The 13,735-nt window shown below is 45.6% G+C and overlaps 1 protein-coding gene across 1 annotated transcript in view; it reads left to right on the top strand.

Moving 5' to 3' along the window:
* Nucleotides 1-905: 905 nt before the first annotated feature.
* Nucleotides 906-13,735, top strand: part of BPIFB1 (BPI fold containing family B member 1) — a 38,516-nt gene continuing 25,686 nt past the window's right edge. The window contains exon 1 of the mRNA XM_057703261.1: nt 906-993. The gene's annotated coding sequence lies outside the window, so the exon portion shown is untranslated. The remainder of the gene's footprint in view (nt 994-13,735) is intronic.

Here is a 13,735-nt window from a genome sequence, read left to right as displayed (position 1 = left end):
GAGGGCCATTCTGGGGCGCCAGGGCAGACCTACTTTCTTGTGGGCACATGACTTTGATCTTGCTGGGTTGAACTTGGGTGTCACGGAGGAGGCAGCGGATGAACCCAGACGCTGGCTGACCAGAGACAGGTGCACCTTGGCCTCCTCTGAGCCGGAAGCCGAACTGCAAGCAAGTGTTGAACTCTAGGTCACCACATGTGTGCTGAGGACTTAGTGGGAAGGGTACTGACATCTGCAACTTAGTTTGAAATGCATCAAACAAATGTGATGGATGAGCAGAATGTAGGTGGTAAAATGTAGTGTTATCTGTAAAACTAACTGCTCTGTGTTTGAAAACTTTCTTAAGAAAATATGAGGTCTCTGGCTACATTGCAGAGAGGAAATGGAGGCAGCCAGACCAGTGAGGAGGCTGCTGCTGTTGCCCCAGGGAAGAAATGCTGAGGTCTGAGTGAGGCCAGGCAGTGGTGGTGGAGAGGAAGGAGGCCAGAGACATCTGTCTGGGGGAGACTCTGGAGGCTAGGGGGGAGGGAGGAAATGAGTGGAAACAACCAGAAGTCAGGCCCTATGTGAAAGTCTGGAACGGCCTCTCTCAGGAGCAGCAGATTCTGAAAGTGCAGAGATGCGGGCCGAGAGGGCATCCTGAACGTCCCTTCCCAGCACAAAGAGGAATATTGAAGAGAGTTTCTGTGATGCCCCCAACTCCAGGTGGGTCTCCTGGTTTGCCCACAGATGACCAGATTGCCTCTTCATCCTCTCCTGGAGGATGGTGTGACTAAGTGTGCACAGGAAGCTCCGTGGGGTGACTTCGAGCGAGGTGCCAGATTGGTCCCTATGCTCCCCTCCCAGCTTCCAGGAAGTTGAGATAAGCAAAGAGCAAAACATTCACAGTCCAGGGAGTTCTTGAGTCCAGAAAAGGTGCAAAGAGGTTTGAGAGCTCTCTCGGTTTGGATTTTGGAGCCTCCGCTGGTGCCGGTGTACACAGCTGCCCACACGGTAAGAGATTCGTGATCCAGCTCACACACACTCAGAAAGTGCTCCAAGCCTTCCTTGATGCATGATAGATAGCTTGGTGCATCATTTTCCAGATGCAGATATCAATTTAAAAAAATACACAATGTGAGAGTTGAGAGTTAAGTCTTATTTGGGACAAAATGAGGACTGCAGCCCCGGAGACAGTATCCCAGATAGCTCTGAGAAACTGCTCCAAAGAGGTAGGGGGAAGGTCAGTATATATGTGATTTTGGTGAAGGGGCAGTACGTGCAATCGAGCAAATATTTCTTTGCAGAAGGTTTCTGCTAGTCTCGTGAAGGTTTCTGCTAGTCACGAGGAGCAGTCGTCACCATGAAGGAAGGATTTCAGCGTTTTCCTAGATATGAGGAGATGCAAGAATTGGGCTCATAAAATTGGCTCCCGAAAATATCTAACTGTCTGAAGACTTGTTCCACCAGTTTTTCCCAGAGCACAGAGTGCCTCATTTCAGCTGTCTGCTCTGAACTCCTTTCAGGGGGGATGTTGAAAATCAGCAGCTGCAGCAGCCCATGACTTAATCCTTGCAGCAGATGGCAAGTGCCCATGGCGACCGCCAATCTGTAGTTGACACAGAGCTGCCTCTCACACCATTGCTGGGAGTGCGAAAGTGATTCCCCTCCTACTCTTTCTCAGTCCTCAGAGGAATTTGGGTAGTCTTCAATGCCTTTCCAACCACTGTCTGTTCTCCCCCAGGCAACTTGTGCAGGTGACATCCCAGCCAGAGCTCCACAATGCGTTGTTTGTTTTCACCATGACTTTAGAAAAAGTATGTCACCTTTCCTAGGGGGTTCATCTAGACCTCACCCGCTAAATGAGGCTAAAACAGTGCCCAGTTCCAGGCATCGGAGTGGGGTTAAATGCGTTAATACCAACAAGGGTGCATAAGTACTCAGTAAGCTTATTTATAGCCATTATCTTTATCACTATAATCCTGTTGTCACCTTCTATGGTGCAAAGTTGTTCTTTCACTTTTGCTAGTGTTACACAATTTCCTCTTAGAAGTAGAAAATTAAATGCACTTAAGTTTCAAACATGATGCATTTACCAAAATGGGTGTCGAGTAAATAGTAATCTTAGATTACTGGCAGACATTGCAAAATGTACATGCGGATGTGGCAGGCAGGGGAAGGCACTACACAAACAACAGGTGTTTGGGAGATGATGGCTGAAAGATCAAGAGCACAAGTTTTGCAGTCAGATGGACCAGAGTTCGAATCTGGACATCTTGTCCCAGTAGCTGTGTGACCTTGAGCCAGTCTCCCCATCTTTGTGTACTTCCATTTCTTCATGTGTACAATGGGGAGTGGGGGAGAGAATAGCAGTGAACTTGCAGGCTGAAGGCTTAGTGGGTAGTGAGCCCTCAGAGATGGTAGGGCTGTTCCTATACTGTCCTTTAGTCCACCTCTCCTTTCTTACATATTTAGCCCCCAGAATTGTGTTCCAAAGTCAAACTTGGGAAACGTGAAAGTTGTACAAGGAGAGATTTACACAAGGGGTGTGTGGGGAGGAGAGGGGTACTGACGGAGCGTATCCAGTTCCCAGAGGGCTAAAATCACTTAACCCTCATAATGCTCTGATGGGACAGTTCCAGCACCCCATATTTGTCTTTTATTTTTTGTCTCTGTCCTCATGACTGAGACAATTGAGCACTGTGTTTTTATATTTCTTTGTCCGTTTCTGGCTCGCGCTCTGTCTCCCCAGGAGAATGTGAGCTCCAGGAGGGCAGGGGCCAATCTGTTTGCTTGCCACTGTGTCCAAAGCACCCAGAACCATCCCTGCACTCAGATGGTGTATAATACAATTAACTGTCCTGCTGGCTGACTGCATCTGTCTGTCCCACAGTCCTGAGTTACTACATAGAATGAGGGAGTCAGGGAGAAATATTGGGGACAGATCTAAAACTGCACAAGCCCCCACATGCAGCCAGGTGTAAGCACCTTCCTTGCCCTGCCCTGGGCTGCTGGTGAGGCTTTCCTCACCCTCCTGACCTAGAGACAATGGGATGGGGGCCGCCCTAAGAGTCTGTCTCTAATGATGGCCATTTGAGGGAATATAAGTCTGAAACTCTGAGCCTCCCAAACCGAGACTCCACAGGTCTCAGAAGCTCCCAGAGGCCTAATCCAAGGACCTCCACCTCCCAGGGGATCCCCCCAATTTTCCACACCACCCCCCTGCCACAGCCAGACCCCATTTCTAAGGGCAGGCAGAACTCCTAAAGGACAGTTCTCCTAACGTCCTCCAACTTGTAAAACCACTTAGTTTTTCCTTTATCCAGTTATAGACACACAATATCAGTAACAACAACTGCAACAATCTTAATAGAAATCCTAATACTAAGAGCTTCCTTACTGGGCTCCAGGATCTGCTCTAAGTAAGCACTTTTCTTCAAGCATCTCACAGCTCATCTTCCCAGCAGCACTACTGAAGGGAGACCCCTTCCAGGGGCCAAGAGTGGGCTCTTGTCTAACACTCAGAAATGAATTGTCCAAAGAGACACATGCTGACAAAGCAAGAGACTTTATTGGGAAGGGGCACCCAGTCAGAGAGAAGCAGGCCAAAGGAACCCAGGAGAATTGCTCTGTCACATGGCTCGCAGTCTCAGGCTTTAAGGTGATGGGCTTAGTTTCCAGGTTTTCTCTGGCCAATCATTCTGACTCAGGGTCCTTCCTGGTGGTGCCCACATCACTCAAGATGGATTCCAGTGAGAAGGATTCTGGGAGGTTTGTAGGACATACCGACTGGCATCTCCTCTCTCCTTTTGACCTTTCCCAGGTTCTTCTGGTTGGTGGTAGCTTGTTAGTTTCACATTCCTTGCCAGGACCTCCTGTTGTAAGATAACTCATGCAAGTGGTAACTATTATGCTTGGCCAGGGCAGGTTTCAGTCAGTGGTTCCCCTAACAACTCCCCACTGAGAGACTTCATACTCAACATACTTCTTGGGAATTGGGGCAGGAATTTCTTTCTTCTGTAACTACTTCCTGCTGAGAGTGGGCATAGTCTTGCCTAGTAGGGTAGAAATCTCTCCCCAGCTGATCTGAATCAAGGTATTCTGTGCCCGAAACCAGCATTCACCCCTGTAGTAACAACAATATAGCCTGAAATTTTGGACCCTGTTGGAGATGAATCTTGTAAGCAGTTGAGATAGACAGGGGCCAAATAGGAGGCCTAACAATGATCATTGTCAGGACCAGAAAAGGAAGACAAAATTTGGGGTGAGGACTGCAGAGTATGTAACTTTCTTCTGATTGGCTGGTGGAAAGGTAACAGGATGGTGCTCAAGGAATCTTGTGCTCAGCCTGAAATTACCATCCTCCACCTGGGTGGGGTCCCCAGTTCTGCAGAAGAACTCAAAGATATTGTTATGCATACTCCTCAAGGAGGAACCAGGACCATGTCCCAAGGCTGCACCACCATTTGACTGCTCCTCCCATATTTCTGCATCCTCTCCCTTCCCTGAGTAGCAACTGTTTGAATTTGCCCTTTGGAACTCAGGGAGGGTCAAGGAAGTTGAATAAAGCCTATATCCTACAAACAAGAAACAGAGGACACAGAAAGAATTTGTACTCCAGGGTGCCAGAGAGTCCTGAGCAGTTTCAATTCAGGGAACTGGGTGATGACCTCTCTGGCCACTTCCTGCTAAAACAGGCATAGTCCTGCCTCAGTTTGGAGAATAGACGCTGAATTGGAAATATTTCTGAGTTCAAAGTCCTGGATCTGAGTCTTGTGTGATTGAAATCTCAATCCCTTGGTCCTCCATTTTGGTGTAACAGACCCAATTAAAAGTAGTTGGAGGAGTGACAATTGGAATTTTAACAGACAAAATAAATCTCATTCCCTGAGGAATTCAGAAGAGTAAGCCTGAAAGCCAGTCTGTACCTTGCACCCTAGGAGACTTGTAGCCAAAAGTTGTTTACTTTTATCTAAGTCAGTTTTAACTTTCTATGTGGCATTAACATATACATAAGAGGAGCTATTGGCCACTACACATCTCTTTTTCTACTAATATCAGATCTAAAGCAATTTCGTTTTCTAAAAATTTAATAGCTACAAGAGGGTACCTTGAAACCATAAGGTTGCAGCTAACAGCTGCCAGTAGACATTGTTTTGAGAATGGCTAGTGGCATCCCAAGTCTGACACAGCTCAGAAAACTTAAGTTCTTAGCAATACAAGGACTTGTCTGAAATTATGTCCATAATGCCACCTAATATTGCCTTGGATGTCTGAACCACAGCTACTCCATTTTGACTTTCAATTGCATTTCTCTCCTTAATGACCAAAGCAGATGTCACCATTAATGATTTAAGTGCTTTTCTAGATATGAGAAGATACAAGAATTTGGGCTCATAAAATCTCTTCCTGAAAGTATCTAACTATCTGAAGTCCTGTTCTGCCAATTTTTGCAGAGCACAGAGAACCTCATTCCTGATCTCCACCTTAAACTCCTTTCAGGGTGTGTTGAAGGTCTGTAGCTGCAGTGGCCATTGACCTAATCCTTGCTGAGGTAGACAGCAAGTGCCAATTTTCAGTTGGCAGGGCCCCTTCAGGGTCATGAATTCAACTATGGTTTGGGGGGCATTTCATGACCACTTCATCTCACAGTGCTAGGAATGTTCCTTCCCAGGTCTGATGAAGATTTTGCTGATAGGCCACTCAGTGTGCTACTACTGGACAGTCTCTGGACCACCTGTCTTACTAGTCTCTTATGGTCCAGGAAAATATTTCCTCTTGTTGCTTCTTCCCATACCTAGAGCTATACTATTACAATAACTGATATCATATGGAACTATATCATCATTTTATCAGAGACTCAGTCATACATTTGGTAATGAAACAGCAAGTCTGTAAAACAAGCAATATAAAAATAATATAGCTAGCAGTATTAGTAAGGTCATAAGTGAGAACTTAAGAACTTCTATTAGGTGCAGCCCAGTATATCCCAGGTCATCTGACTTAGCTTGTTCTGTACCAATCCTTATCTTTAAGGGAAATTATATATTGGCACTGCCCATAAGGTATCCAGCCCAATTTCCTAGTGTTATGAGACTGATTATCCTTAGTATGATTTAATTGTTCCCAACATAGATAAGCCTTTAAACTTAAATTACCATAGCCTTGTGTTAACTCCATAAATCCATCCCATAATTGTGGGAGGTTTATTCCTTGGCTGAAATGTTGCTTGTTGCTCTGATTGAGCTTGAGTAAGAGAGGAAAATTCATATTTATGGCCAGGGTCAGAGCAGGCATTATTAATTGGCTAGGTGAGGGGATTCCATCTAGTAATATCAATATCGGTGGCCTGAACAGGACTATAATTTTTTTCTTTTAAAATAAATTTCCTAAGAGTCAATCAATTAGAGCCTTGGAGTGGAGAAATCCACTCCAGGATAAGGTAACCCAGAAGTGCTAGACACAGGTAATTGGCCACAAACCCCAACAATCGGACTCATTTTTAAAACTAGCATAAGATCATGCCCATGGTAGAAAAACATTTGATTCATATGCAAAGATCCAAGAAGCCAAGAAAACATTATAAATAATCATATGAGTCAGGTTGAGGATCTTGGGCTAGCTGTCTACTTCTGCTGTTTTCTTCTCATGCTAGTAGCAGTGTAGTTTCTCCTCTTGTTGTTTTCAGGTGAGACTTAGTAAATACAGACCTCCATTAACAAAACTGGAATTTAATATTCACTGAAACCTAATCTCTTTTCTCTCTAAAATCACCCTCATTTTCATCAAATATAACCAAATTAGGACTAATTTGTTTGCAAAATAAGTCTGGTCTCAAGAAACTTGGCCTGATAATTTATGTAAACTATAATTGATAACATAGGCCTTTTTTTTTTCTTTTTTTGCTTTGCTGAAACTTTTATAAGGAGTCTTGGACTGAGTTTATAAAGGCCTCTCAGGGCTAGGAAAGTCATGCCAAGGGCTTGTCACAGATTTTGCCTGACAGATCTACATTAATTTTTCCCTTTTCAAGTCCTCCCAAACACCTTAAGATTGCTGTACCTGTTAGTGAGGTAGCGTTCCTAATTTATCTGATAAAGCTGGTGGGTGCATAAGAGTTTCCAATCTCTGGAGGGGACAGATAGAGAGAAAAGATAAATGTTTCAATTCTGCTTACAAATGTACAATTTACCAAATTATTGTAAGTCATAATGAGTTTGAGAGGAAGGTTTTCCTTATACCTGGAAAACACAGATTAAAACCAGTAATTTTTTGGATAGAAACCATAAAAATTATAACCATATTTACCAGTTCATTCAGTCCTATTATAGCTAATCCTTTTTGTTAAGAGTTTTATAAAAACATCAGGTTTCCCATCAGAATTCTTCAATTTCTTACCCAGTTCAGCATTATGGTCTGAAAGTCAGAAACTTGTATTTATCCAAAAGTCCTTTCTATAAATCTTCTTGAAGAGGAAGCATTTTTGCAAAGGCATTAGAGTGCAACCATGTCTATGAATGACAAAAAGACTTAAGAAAGCACAATTAAAAAAAAAACTGATTACAATGCAATTGACAAAGAAATTTAGTCACTGCTGTGACATACAACACTTGCAGATAATAACTAGAATTAGGACTGATAACATTTTACCAGGACATATTAGAATTTTAGGAATTCCATATAATCTCTAGAATATCTATATTAATAATATTTACCAAACAATATAACCTAAGATTTATTACTCATTTGACAATACTTTCCTTGTAATTTAACATACCAAATGAACCTAATTAGTTTAATATCTCTCTTTGGGATGTTTCAGGGGCCCTTTGAAGCATCCCAAAATTAGCCAGAGGTCAAAGGACTTCATTAGAATTTGACTTAGGAAGTTTTGTCAAAAAAAAATATCAAAAGAATTTAGAATACTCAGTCATAGGATCATAGGCACTGTGAAACAATAGTTATTCACTTAGCCAAAGTAACAATAAGCTTGCCTTTTCCAACTGTATATGCAAAAAGAACCAGTTTTGGAATTTTTAGGAGTTTTACCTAAACCAATTTTCTCTGGAGTCTAAACAATATAGTGACCACACAATGTTATAATAAAGTATCATTTCTTTCTTAGTCATAGGCTCATATCTAAAATCTTTCCAGGCAGACAGAATTCACCCAAGAGAGCTTCACAGTGGAACAGACCAGAATTTCCCATTTCACAAGTCAGGATGGCCATCACAAATTACAACACAGAACGCAAAGTATAAAACACAAATAGGCAAGGCCATCCTAATCAAACACTCCCTTAAATACAAGATTGCAATCTCTCAGAAAACCTGCTACAGAGAGAGACACAGAACTTCAGATCTGCGTACTGACAGAGTAAACGGAAAAATCTCGGGTCTTCAAAGATTTTAAAGGGAGGAAAGGAGGCCAGGTTGAAAGAAGTGGGGAAGGGGGAGGACAAGAGGGGTGGACTTATGGACATTTCCTGCCACCTGCGGATGCCCAGGTGTTATGGGACTTTTCCCTGGGCTTCCAGGAAGGGAGAACAGGAATTCAGCCCTACCAGAAACCAGATACAAGATACCAGCCCAAGATTCAAGCTCTCTGTCCACCAGAGGTGATCAGGCTCCGACACTCAGATCAGGCTGAGGCCCTTCAACCAGACTCCTGCATCCAGGGCCAGTTCAGGAGGAAAAGGGGTAGGATAGGAGGGCTTGAAAACAGGAAAGGGAAAGGGAAGGGGAAAGAGGTCAACAAATCTCTTGTTCCTTGCCTGGTCGGGGCACTCTGGCCAGTCATCTGCATCAGAAGGAGACCAGGGACAAAAGAGTCCCGGTAGTGGCCACTGGGTCTGGTCCGTCAGCAGGCGAGCTGGTCCCCAAGTACCCTGACTGGTCAGGATGTCAGTCGTAGCAAAGAAGAGATCCTGCCAGAGTCGCCATTTGTTGCAGGAAGGGGGAACCCTTCCGGGGCTCGAGAGTAAACTCTTGTCTAACACTCAGAAATGAAGTGTCCAAAGAGGTGCTGACCAAGCAAGAGATTTTACTGGGGAGGGGCACCCAGGTGGAGAGCAGGAGGGTAAGGGAACCCAGGAGAACAGCTCTGCCACATGGCTCACAGTATTGTGTTTTATGGTGATGGGATTCGTTTCTGGGTTTTCCCTGGTCAATCACTCTTACTCAGGGTCCTTCCTGGTGGCGTGTGCATCAGCCAAGATGGATTCTAGTAAGAAGGGCTCTGGGAGGTGGGTAGGACATATGGACAGGTGTCTCCTCTCTCCTTTTGACCTTTCCCGAGTTCTTCCGGTTGGTAGGAGCTTGTTAGTTCTGCGTTCCTTATCAGGACCTACTGCTGTAAGATAACTCATGAAAGTGGTTACTACTGTGCCTGGCCAGGGTGGGTGGTTTCCGTCACTGGTTCCCCTAACATGTGGAGGGTTAAATGAGATAACAGGTGCTTAGCACAGGGCCTGAGAAGGGAGGGAGTGCTTGCGTGGTTGTGAGGTTCCCTTCCCACATCCACAGCTGAGCCAAAGTCAGCCGCTGCTCAGTGACCTCAGTGATGAGGGCAGGGCCCAAGCCCCTTCTGACAGCAGGGGGTCACCTGTGCTCTCCACAGGGCTCCCCCAGCTCCCTCCTGGGCCTCTGATGTGGCCCCCAGGAGATGGACAGAGACAGGAGAGAGAGACAGAGGGAAAGGGACAGAAAGAAAGAAATAAAGACATAGAGAACAAATAGAGACACAGACGTAGAGAACAAGCACATGGACACCAAGTGGGGAAAGTGGGGACGGTTGGGGGGGAATGAACTGGGAGATTAGGATACCAAATTGTACACTCTAAATATATGCAGTTTATTGTAAAAAAAAAAAAAAAAAAAAAAAAAAGACATGGAGAAGCCAGTCTGTGTAAGAGACAGAGAGAGGCCCCAGGAGAACTGGGGTCAGAGTGTTCAGACAAGCAGGGTCCTGGAGACCTGCTTTAGGAGGTCAGATCAGACTCTCCCTCTGCCTGAGGGAGGCTCCACTGCAGCCTGTGGCTTTCTGGGGTGAGCCAAAGGGCTGCCAGGACCCCAGCCCTGCTAGTGCTCCTTTCCCGTCCGCCACCTCCACCTCACCTCTGACCCTGGGTCTAGTTTCCAGTGGGAATGGCTCCAACCCACTGCCCTGCCATCCACTCTGCTCCATCACAAGGATCACATGTTACCTGAAAACTGGGTGCACATCTTGGTGGGTGTCAAGCCAAAAGACACAACCAAGCCAAAGATAGGGAGAAGTAAGAACTTATTACTTGCAGGCAGTAAGGAGAACACTGGGGATCTTTCCCAAAGCAATGTCTCCCTGAACAGCAAAATTGGGGAAGTTTTAAGCTAAGGGTACCATGCATATTCATGAAGGGGCTTGAGCAGAGGACAATTCAGCACAGAATTGGGGCCAAGGGCAACAGAGTCCAAGATTTAGTTGATTGAGGTCACAAGGGTCAACATCATCCTTCCATCCTCTACCTGGGTGGGGACCTTAGTTCCCGCAGAACTCAAAGACTGTATCATATTGTTAGGTATATCCCAAGAGGAGGAACTAGGACTCTGTTCTATCACTGAGCTATTGTTTCTTGACTGCTTTTCCTTGGTTCCTGCATGCCCTCACTTCCCTGGAAATCACTGATTACTCAGACTTGTACAGGGCAAGCATTTCAGCCAAGCTTAGGTCACAAAATGACTTAGGCCAAAATGGCTTCTCTTATATCAAGCAAGCCTTCCTTGTTCTCTTTCTTCAGAGAAAGAGACAGACAAGCCCTCAGACTCACTCTTTCCAAAACCTACCTTGTTTCTTTGTCCCTCCACCTAGAAAGCCCTCTTCTTCTAACCCTGCATGTCAGCCTCTTATCATCAGCCCAGATGAAAAGTCCCCTCTTCCAGGAAGACTACTCTGAACTAGCCCCCTCCCCAATCAGGCAGGGCACCCCCTCCAGGCTGTTGGCAGCTCCCACACTCAAGTCAGGTGTGGACCTTTTGCCTGAGTCCCACACTCTGGCCTTTGTACTGCTTGTCTGGCCCTGCTGACAGCCCTGGGCCAACCTCCATCACAGCACTTCCGGAGAGCCTGGGTTTACTTCAGTTACAGCACGATAGCTCTGTCTGGGTTTCCCTTTCTTAGAGCACTTGCTTACCAAGACCAAGCTGACCTCCACCTAATCTCATGCCACCTCATTGATGGGAAATCACAGTGCTTAGCCCTCTGCCTGCATTGACCCTCATGTGACCCAATGCCTGTCCTTTCTGTCCCTGTAGGACCATTCCCCCCCACCCCCCCACCCCTTGACTGTGAGCCCGACAAGGGCAGGGCATATCTGATCTTTGTCCCTTAACACCCCTCCTAGATCTAGGAGTGTGATTTAGCCAAGGTTTGTTTGCATTGAATCTAACCTATTCCTGTCCCACAAAAGAGGGATTAGGCCCACAAGGTTCTAATACGGATTTCTTTTTCTCCTTTCCTGGTGGTTCCGGACAAGTGTGAAGGGGCTTTTGTTTCAGCTATCAGCCTTGTCCCTGGCATTGTTTCCTAGGATTCCTGAGTTGGTGAGGGCTGTGGGCCAGCTCTGGGAAAAGAATAAGTTTCCTCCACGCCCCTGTTCTCTGCCCAACCTTTATTTGCTTATTTTGAAGCCATTTCATGGGATTGTTGGCTGATCTAAAAAATGCATTCAGTGTAAAAAAATTTTTTAACTATGAAAACACAAAGACAATGGTAAAGGTCACCTATGATGACACAACCAAGAAATAAGCATTGTTACCATTTTGGTGCATTTCCTTCCAGTATTTTTTCTAGATGGAAAAAAAAAAATTTATACCAAATAGAAGAAACTGTTTCTTTTTTCTAAGAGCTTCAGATTAGCTTCTCTGTATTATTTTGTGACCGCTGCCTGGTGACCCACAATTTATTTAATAAATCCTCTGTCAACGGACATTTAAGCTGGTGCCACTTTATACATAACGCTGCAGTGCGCGTCCTGATTCCAGCCTGTCTGGGGCCTACATGCTTGCGGGCAGCGTACAGTTAAGTTCTTCCATCTGGTAGGGGTTTCAGTATCTGCAAAACAGCTCAAATGATATGCCTCAGAATATTATCTATAGCTCTGGAGGAGGAACTCAAGGTCCTTGACTTTGTGTAATGGCTAAACTATTATTATCTTGTCTTGCTTCACCGTTTTCCTTTATTTTTACATTTTCTTACTATTCTGATTAATTTTATTCTTTGGAACTCAGGGAAGGTGGCTAAAGTTTTTTTGTAGACAGGAGGCAGGCAGAGGACATTGGGCGGGGGAGGGGGACCCTGTCCCAGGAAGGACCTGGGATGCTGCTTGGTTACACTAACAGTTCATTTTGCTCACACTCCCGGTCAACTCCCTCAGACAGAACCTACACACACCCTGGGTCATGGGTATGAGGCTTCCTAAGAACAAATTTGCCCTCGAGAAAAGGCCATTTCTCACTGCATGTTTACCAAGCTCCCTCTGCTATAAGCAAAGGTTATCAGAGCCAGTCTGACCACAGCATCAAGTGCCCAACATCTTTATCTAAGAGTTGGAGAGACAGGGCCAGAGATAAGAACTAACTTGTATGAAGGCATTAGAGAACCCTACGTTGTCTAGAGATTTTCTCCCCTCTTCTATCTCTCTGACATTTTGCAAGGGAAGGCAAAATCTTCAAGAAGGATGCAGGTGGGATGGAGAAAGGATATAGCATCTATGTTGCTCACAGCAAACACTGCTAACCAGTCATCACAAATTCTTCTGCTAGGCCAGATACATGAGAACATCTCCAACAGCCATTACCATGTAAAAGGACTTAGCACATGTGAAGTGTTTCTACCATTCTGGTGGCATCTTTGGTGCCAACAGAGAGCCTTTTTAAATTGAGGACTTGAGCCCATTCAAGTGAGTCCCTCAAGGTGGCTTCCTTCTTGCCTTCTGAGATGGGAAGAGTCCACAAGTCCTCCTGATTTCCATCTGTCTAGCCCTGCCATATCCTCAGAAACCCTTTCTGGTTTTCCACGACCACAGATTTCCAAGAAGAGGATGCCCCTCGTCCCAGCTAGAGGTGATGGGGTGGGCTGGGACATGGGCAGAACATGGGCTCCAGAGTCAGACAGAAATGGGTCCAAAGCCTAGCTTCACGTTTTACAGCTGTGAGACCTTGGGCAAGTCACTGTCCTTCCCCAAGAACCCTCCTCATCTGGTAAATAGCAGTGATAACACCTCTATTTTCTCCCTCCTGGGCCTTACTTTGGTGATTTGTAGAATGGAGATGGTCTTTTCCACTCTGCCACTTTGCTGTGTCAGAGTTTACAGCTTTAATTCAACAGCAAACTCCCTCCCCACCCCTGACTGAGGTTTCTATACACCTGTTTGTCAGGGACAGAGAAGGGCAGGTGCCTCTCTCTCTCTCTCTCTCACACACACACACACACACACACACACACACACACACACACACCCCTTTTCCCCCTCTCTGGCTCCATGCAGAGATGGAGGACAGGCAGGAAGGAGAGGAAAGGGGGCAAGAGAGGCTTGTCTTGACGGATATTATTGCAAGATGTCTCCCTGCTCTCTGGGGAGCCAAAAACTGTTCAGAGCTGAGTCTCATGGGTACCTTCATGGGGTGTTTCAAACCTCCACACCAGGCCTCTCAAGCTGCAGCCCCAGACGAGGGCAGAGCTTCTCCAAAGCCTAACTACCCTACGTGCCACCCCCAGCCCC

The sequence above is a fragment of the Hippopotamus amphibius genome, chromosome 12 (assembly GCF_030028045.1).
Source record: "Hippopotamus amphibius kiboko isolate mHipAmp2 chromosome 12, mHipAmp2.hap2, whole genome shotgun sequence".
Taxonomy (NCBI): Eukaryota; Metazoa; Chordata; class Mammalia; order Artiodactyla; family Hippopotamidae; genus Hippopotamus; species Hippopotamus amphibius.
This window is presented reverse-complemented; position numbering and strand designations above follow the sequence as displayed.